We start from the raw sequence: 5,675 nt of genomic DNA, 5'->3' as shown, positions 1-5,675 counted from the left end.
ATCATACTAGTTCACTATTATCACTTCATAGAAAAATCTCTTTTTTGTTTCTCAAACAACTCAACATATAAGCTTGAAAATTTGACTAGTACAAATTTAAGTTTCCCCATCGTTGTTGTACACGAAAAAAATCATCACACTGTCGCCGCCGCCCTTCCACGACTAGGTATAACGTCGCACGGTACCCACCTTTGTGTTGATGATTTTTATTTTTCCTTTGTTTGGTAGTGCTAATTTTGCTAATGGTTAGTTAGATTCAACTGGTTGCAATGGTTTTGGTTTAGATTAGATTAGTTAGGTTTAGGTTGATTAGGCGCTTAATTTATTTAGCTATATAGGTTAAGTATAGGCTAACTATTTGTTAATTCGAGCGTGATCATGGCTATGTCAATTTAAACGCGGTCACGCCTATGTCCACTATCTATACCCCTCCTTTATTCGATCTCACCTTATGTATGCTTAAAATTCTACTTTCTCTACTCTATAAAAACTTGGAAATAAAAATATCACTACCTTTTACTAACCTCTCTTGGAGTGCTCATGATGCAATAGCAAGTTGATGTTTTACCAGCCAGATAAGTTGGGACTTCATTCTCAACTTGGTTGGGAATTTCATATTTTCAAGACTTAAAAATAAATGTAGCTAATCATGCTATGAATGAAGTTTCCATATATTGTTGTGACAAACTTCGGCTTGCTCTTGTACTACATATGGTTCGCTTCCATATGCCATCCTGGAGAAACACCACGTGATCGTTATAGGTGTTCTAACTCTTTTTCGCTTGGTCTTGTTACATCAAAAAGGGCATCGCGATGCAGGCATAATATTTGTGGTCTGTTTGGTGTCATCCCTGGATCTTGTTTATAAGCTACTCATATTTAATGATCGCTCATGATTCTAGAGTAAGACAATGCTTTTGAAAGTGAGTCTTCAGGTTGTTACACATGTTCTTATATACAGAAGAGCAAAGAGTGAGCGGAGGTGGAAGTTGCAGCTCTCATTGCAGGCGGCAAGCTTGTGACACCATCGTTGCTGCGTTTGTGTCTGTGCGTGAGTGGCTAGAAATAGGGAAAGTTTGGGCCTTGTGACGGTTTGATCACTATGGTTTTTTACTTTTTAATCATTATAAACCTAATAGCAACCCCAAAAGTCTAGACCCACATTTAACAAATATGGATGATGGGAGGCCCATATTCAAAATTGAGCACATCGATTAGAGCTCAGAGTTCGTTGAATTCTATTCTAACTTCGCTGCCCTCCAGGTAAGGTAATGAATATGAATAAATAAATGATAGTAATTGATGTAAAATTTAAGAAAAAAAACCCTCTATGCTAACAAAAGATGACATCCTCCATCACACAAATTACCACCAAATACATGGCAAAAAACATCCCTGAAAAAGTAGATGACACCAGGGAACTGATACAGACCAAATGGTGCCACAAAACTGAACTGACCCCTTCACTAATCACCCACTAATCCTCCTGTAAAACTTACGGCCACTTCTAGTTCATAAGTGTACCAGAACTCGGCAAAACTTACGGCCACTTCTAGTTCTATATAAGTACTATATCCTGGAGAGAAGAGAGGCGTGATACGCAGCTCCAGCAGGCTATGTCCCGGCATGCCACTGTGTAGCACTGGCAGCTCCCTTGATCTAATCTACTTGCAAGTGCAACTTTGTCTAATCTACAAGTGTACCTACCCTAGTACAAAAATCGAGAATAAAGTAACATAAATGAACAATATACTAGTGTACCATTGTATATATTTGATCCTGCCAGCTTAGCACTGAGTTCGGGTTGATCCATCTCCATCTACATCTACATCTATAAAGCAGGAAGCTTCCTTATCCCTTTCTTAAGAAGCAGATCCAACGAACTTCTGATCAACTTGGCATGTCACTGGTTAGTGTGTAGTGCCACCCACTGGCCACTGCTCCTCTGTGCCGTTTTCCGCCGTTAAATTCCTGCTTCGCCGCCCCCTCGTCTCAGCGACAAGATCGACTGGTCTTGGAATTCGAAGCCGCGACACTACTACTGCCCAACCGGTATGTAATTATGCATACACATCGCTCAACTCTATTTGATCGTGAGCATTAGTTCCATAAGTACTCCCTCCGTCCGGAAATACTTGTCATCAAAATGGATAAAAAGAGATGTATCTAGACATATTTTAGTTCTAGATACATGTCTTTTCATTCATTTTGATGACAAGTATTTTCGGACGGAGGGAGTACATTTTATAGGAGTATGTCTTTTTTGCTGTGCGTGTAAAAATTCACATGTATACTCTGCGCTGTACAATTGTGCAATTTTAGAGGATATATAGTATGATAGCTAGAGACTTGGGAAACTATAGGCAACTGAAAATTAACAAATCCATGGACAAAATCAATGTGTTTATTGTGCATGATTTTGTGGGTTAATGTACTTTGTGGATTCTTTTGGTTTATTTCTAACTGTATATATCCAAAGGAGTATGATTATCGTATGCCAAGTTCTGATTTCTGAACCAAAACCGTGAAAAATCATCCAGGAGAGGAGCAATCGCTATGGCTACAGGGCCGTTGGAGCTGTGGAGCCACCAGTCGATGCAGATCCTGGTCCTTCTCAGCCTCGGGCTGCAGCTCGTCCTCTTCGTCTTCGCCGGGGTCCGCCGGCGTGAAGCCCTCCTCGTGCCGAGGTTCCTCCTGTGGCTAGCGTACCTCATGGCCGACTCCACCGCCGTGTACACCGTCGGCCACATGTCGTTCAGCAGCGCCTTGCGGTCCGTGCCCGTGCGTGAGCACCAGCTGGTTGCGTTCTGGGCGCCGTTCCTGCTGCTGCACCTGGGCGGCCCGGATAACATCACCGCCTATGCGTTTCAGGACAACCAGCTCTGGCTCCGTCACCTCCAGATCCTCGTCGTGCAGGTCCTTGGAGCGGCCTACGTTCTCTACAAGCACATTGCCTTTGCTGGCGGCGGCGAGAACGAGGACTTGCTTCGGATCGCCTCCTTCCTGATGTTCGCCGTAGGCGTCGTCAAGTACGGTGAGAGGACGTGGGCGCTCAAGTGCAGCACCCTAGAGAGCATCCGCGCCGCCATCAAGACGCAGCCGCCGGCCATCCACAACCATTTCCATCCTCAGGACAGAGTCACGGACGAGGAATTCATGTTGCGACGAGGTCACAACCTGTTCCACCTCTGCAAGTTCACCATCGTCGATTCCTCGGTGCTGGAGGAGGACTCCATTTCCGGACTAGAAGTGTACACCGGCAAGCTCATACAAGGCGTCGAGCTGTGGACGCTGATGGAGATCGAGCTCTCGCTCATATACGACGTGTTGTACACCAAGGCGGCCGTGGTCCACACCTTCTTCGGTTACCTGGTCCGCGTTGTCTCGCCCCTTACCGTCACCACCTCGCTACTGCTGTTCCAGTTCACCAGCAAGGACGGCCACAGCACAACCGACGTCGCCATCACATACATCTTGCTGGTTGGCGCCGTGTTCATGGAGACGACATCACTCCTGAATGCGCTGGCATCCTCGTGGGTGTTCGCGTTCCTGAGCACCACCAGGTGGCAATGGCTTCGGTACACAGCCTTGTGCAACGAGAGATGGGACAAGCTCCGGCGCACACTTGCGTGGCTTCACCATCTCGTCAAGGGTGATAGGTACAAGTCAAGAAGGTGGTCCTACACCATCGGGCAGTACAACTTGCTGCATTTCTGCACACGCCCCGCAGACACGCCGCTCACCAGCCCACTGCTCGGTAGGCTAGCCAGGGTGCTGGGACTCAACGAGTGGTGGAACAGAAAGCACTACTCGGCAACCGTCGTATCGCTGTGTACATAGGCCGGCTGTACAGCAAGGGGAAGTTCAACACGGGCATGCACAGGGTGTTCCAGCGGGCACGCATGGACGTACGGGGTCTTCTGAGGATCATCAAGGATGAGATCAAAATGTGGAACTTGGCAGGCGCCGGCATCCCTTTCGATCCGGGCTGAGTTTTTTCTGTTCCTCTTTTTCTTTTGTGCTATGCTATCCTGGCTAGCGCTTGACCCGCTTGGGTCCTTCTCTTGTTCTGTGTAACCCTCTCCTGATCAATGAATTTGGCAAGCTTTGCCAACATTCAAAAAAAAATAGACCGTCGCGGACTTTACCACAAAGGTGTCCTCAAGGACACCCTCGGCGTTGAGTTCCAGGAGGACATCATCATCTGGCACATCGCCACCGAGGTCTTCCTCACCAAGAGCGAGAGAGCCAAGGCGGTGAACGCCGCGCCTGACGTGCACGCCATCAGGGTCATGTCCGACTACATGATGTTCCTCCTGGTGGAACGTCCCTACATGCTGCCAGGCCAGTCCCAGAAAAAGTTGTACGAACGGACCTGCGAGAAGCTGATTGCCATGGGATCGGCTGATCCTAGGTACCCTAGCCGTAAACGCGTCGTCAAGGACCTGTTCCGTCTACATGATGCCCCGCATTCCAGTATTTCTAGGGTCACCGAGAGGGAGGAGCTCATCAACAAATTGTACCATGAGTACAAGAACAGGGAGATCAACCCCCTTGCTCCTCGTCTCACCCACATGGCTCGGCTCGCCAAGGAGCTGCTAGAGAAGGAGAAGGATGGCACGACCGACTCCTTGGACCTTGTCCTTGATGTGTGGATGGGCATTCTAGTCTACGCGAGCAATAAGTGCACCAGGGAGTCCCATGCCCAGAAGCTCAACAGTGGTGGTGAACTGACGACCGTCTTGTGGATTATGGCAGAATACATCTCGATTGCCCAAAGAGACGATGTAGTATAATTCATTAATGCCATGCATGTAAGCATGTTACCATCATGTGTAAGGAACATGGATGTAACTCGATCGGTCGCGTCTGTTTGATACGAAAAGGAAAGACACGCTCATGCAAAAAGGAAAGAGGTTTGGTATAGCGTCTCCCTTGCATCTAAGAACAAAATATTGCGGGCGTGCGAGTGTATATAGTACACACATACAAGAAGAAGGAAAAGAAATGTGTGAGGGCCTGCTGGCGCAGCCAAAGTGATCAAGCAATAATGGTCTCCTGGTTCCGGGGAGCCTCGAAAAACCCTCGGTTAATTACTCTCGCGGATAGTACATTGGGAAACCTCCGATTAAGCTGCGCAGTCGTCTTCTTTGGTCTTCGCTTCGCGTTACTCATGCATGGTGGTGGTGGTGTGTGTGGTGGTGGCGGAGTCTGTGTATGAAGTGGTACACGTGCCGTCGAAAACGTGGCATTTGCTCCGCCCATGCCTGCCTACGCCGTCTTGCCTTGTCGGTCTTGAGCGGCGTCGATGTTGTTGAAGTTGGGGCAGCATGCATGGTTGGGCTTGTTGGCTGGGACGTCGTCGATGACTTTGTAGATTCGCCGGAAGTGCGAGGGGTATGCCCCGCGGGAGTAGATGTTGAAAGGAGACAAAGAAACGGATGGACGCGCGACACATGGACTGCAGACATTTGTCGATGACTGCATACACAGCCACCAATAGCGGGGAAGTCGCCACCATGTGTGTCGAAACGTCCCGGAGTGCCGCCTCAGGCGGCAACGAAAGTCGCCACCTTGCGCCATATGACACGGCCGCCGGCGACATATAAGCCACACGCCAATGAGCACGTGCCGCAAACATGAAGTGCCGACGGTGATGCCGAGTCCGCCTCCAT

The 5,675-nt window shown here is 48.4% G+C and overlaps 1 pseudogene; it reads left to right on the top strand.

The window, feature by feature from the left end:
* The first annotated feature begins 2,556 nt into the window (after positions 1 to 2,556).
* LOC123184348 (uncharacterized) lies at positions 2,557 to 4,796 on the top strand (annotated as a pseudogene).
* Positions 4,797 to 5,675: the final 879 nt, after the last annotated feature.

The sequence above is a fragment of the Triticum aestivum genome, chromosome 2A (assembly GCF_018294505.1).
Source record: "Triticum aestivum cultivar Chinese Spring chromosome 2A, IWGSC CS RefSeq v2.1, whole genome shotgun sequence".
In the NCBI taxonomy this organism is placed as follows: Eukaryota; Viridiplantae; Streptophyta; class Magnoliopsida; order Poales; family Poaceae; genus Triticum; species Triticum aestivum.
Note: the sequence above shows the minus strand (reverse complement) of the source record. Positions and strands in the feature narration are given on the sequence as shown.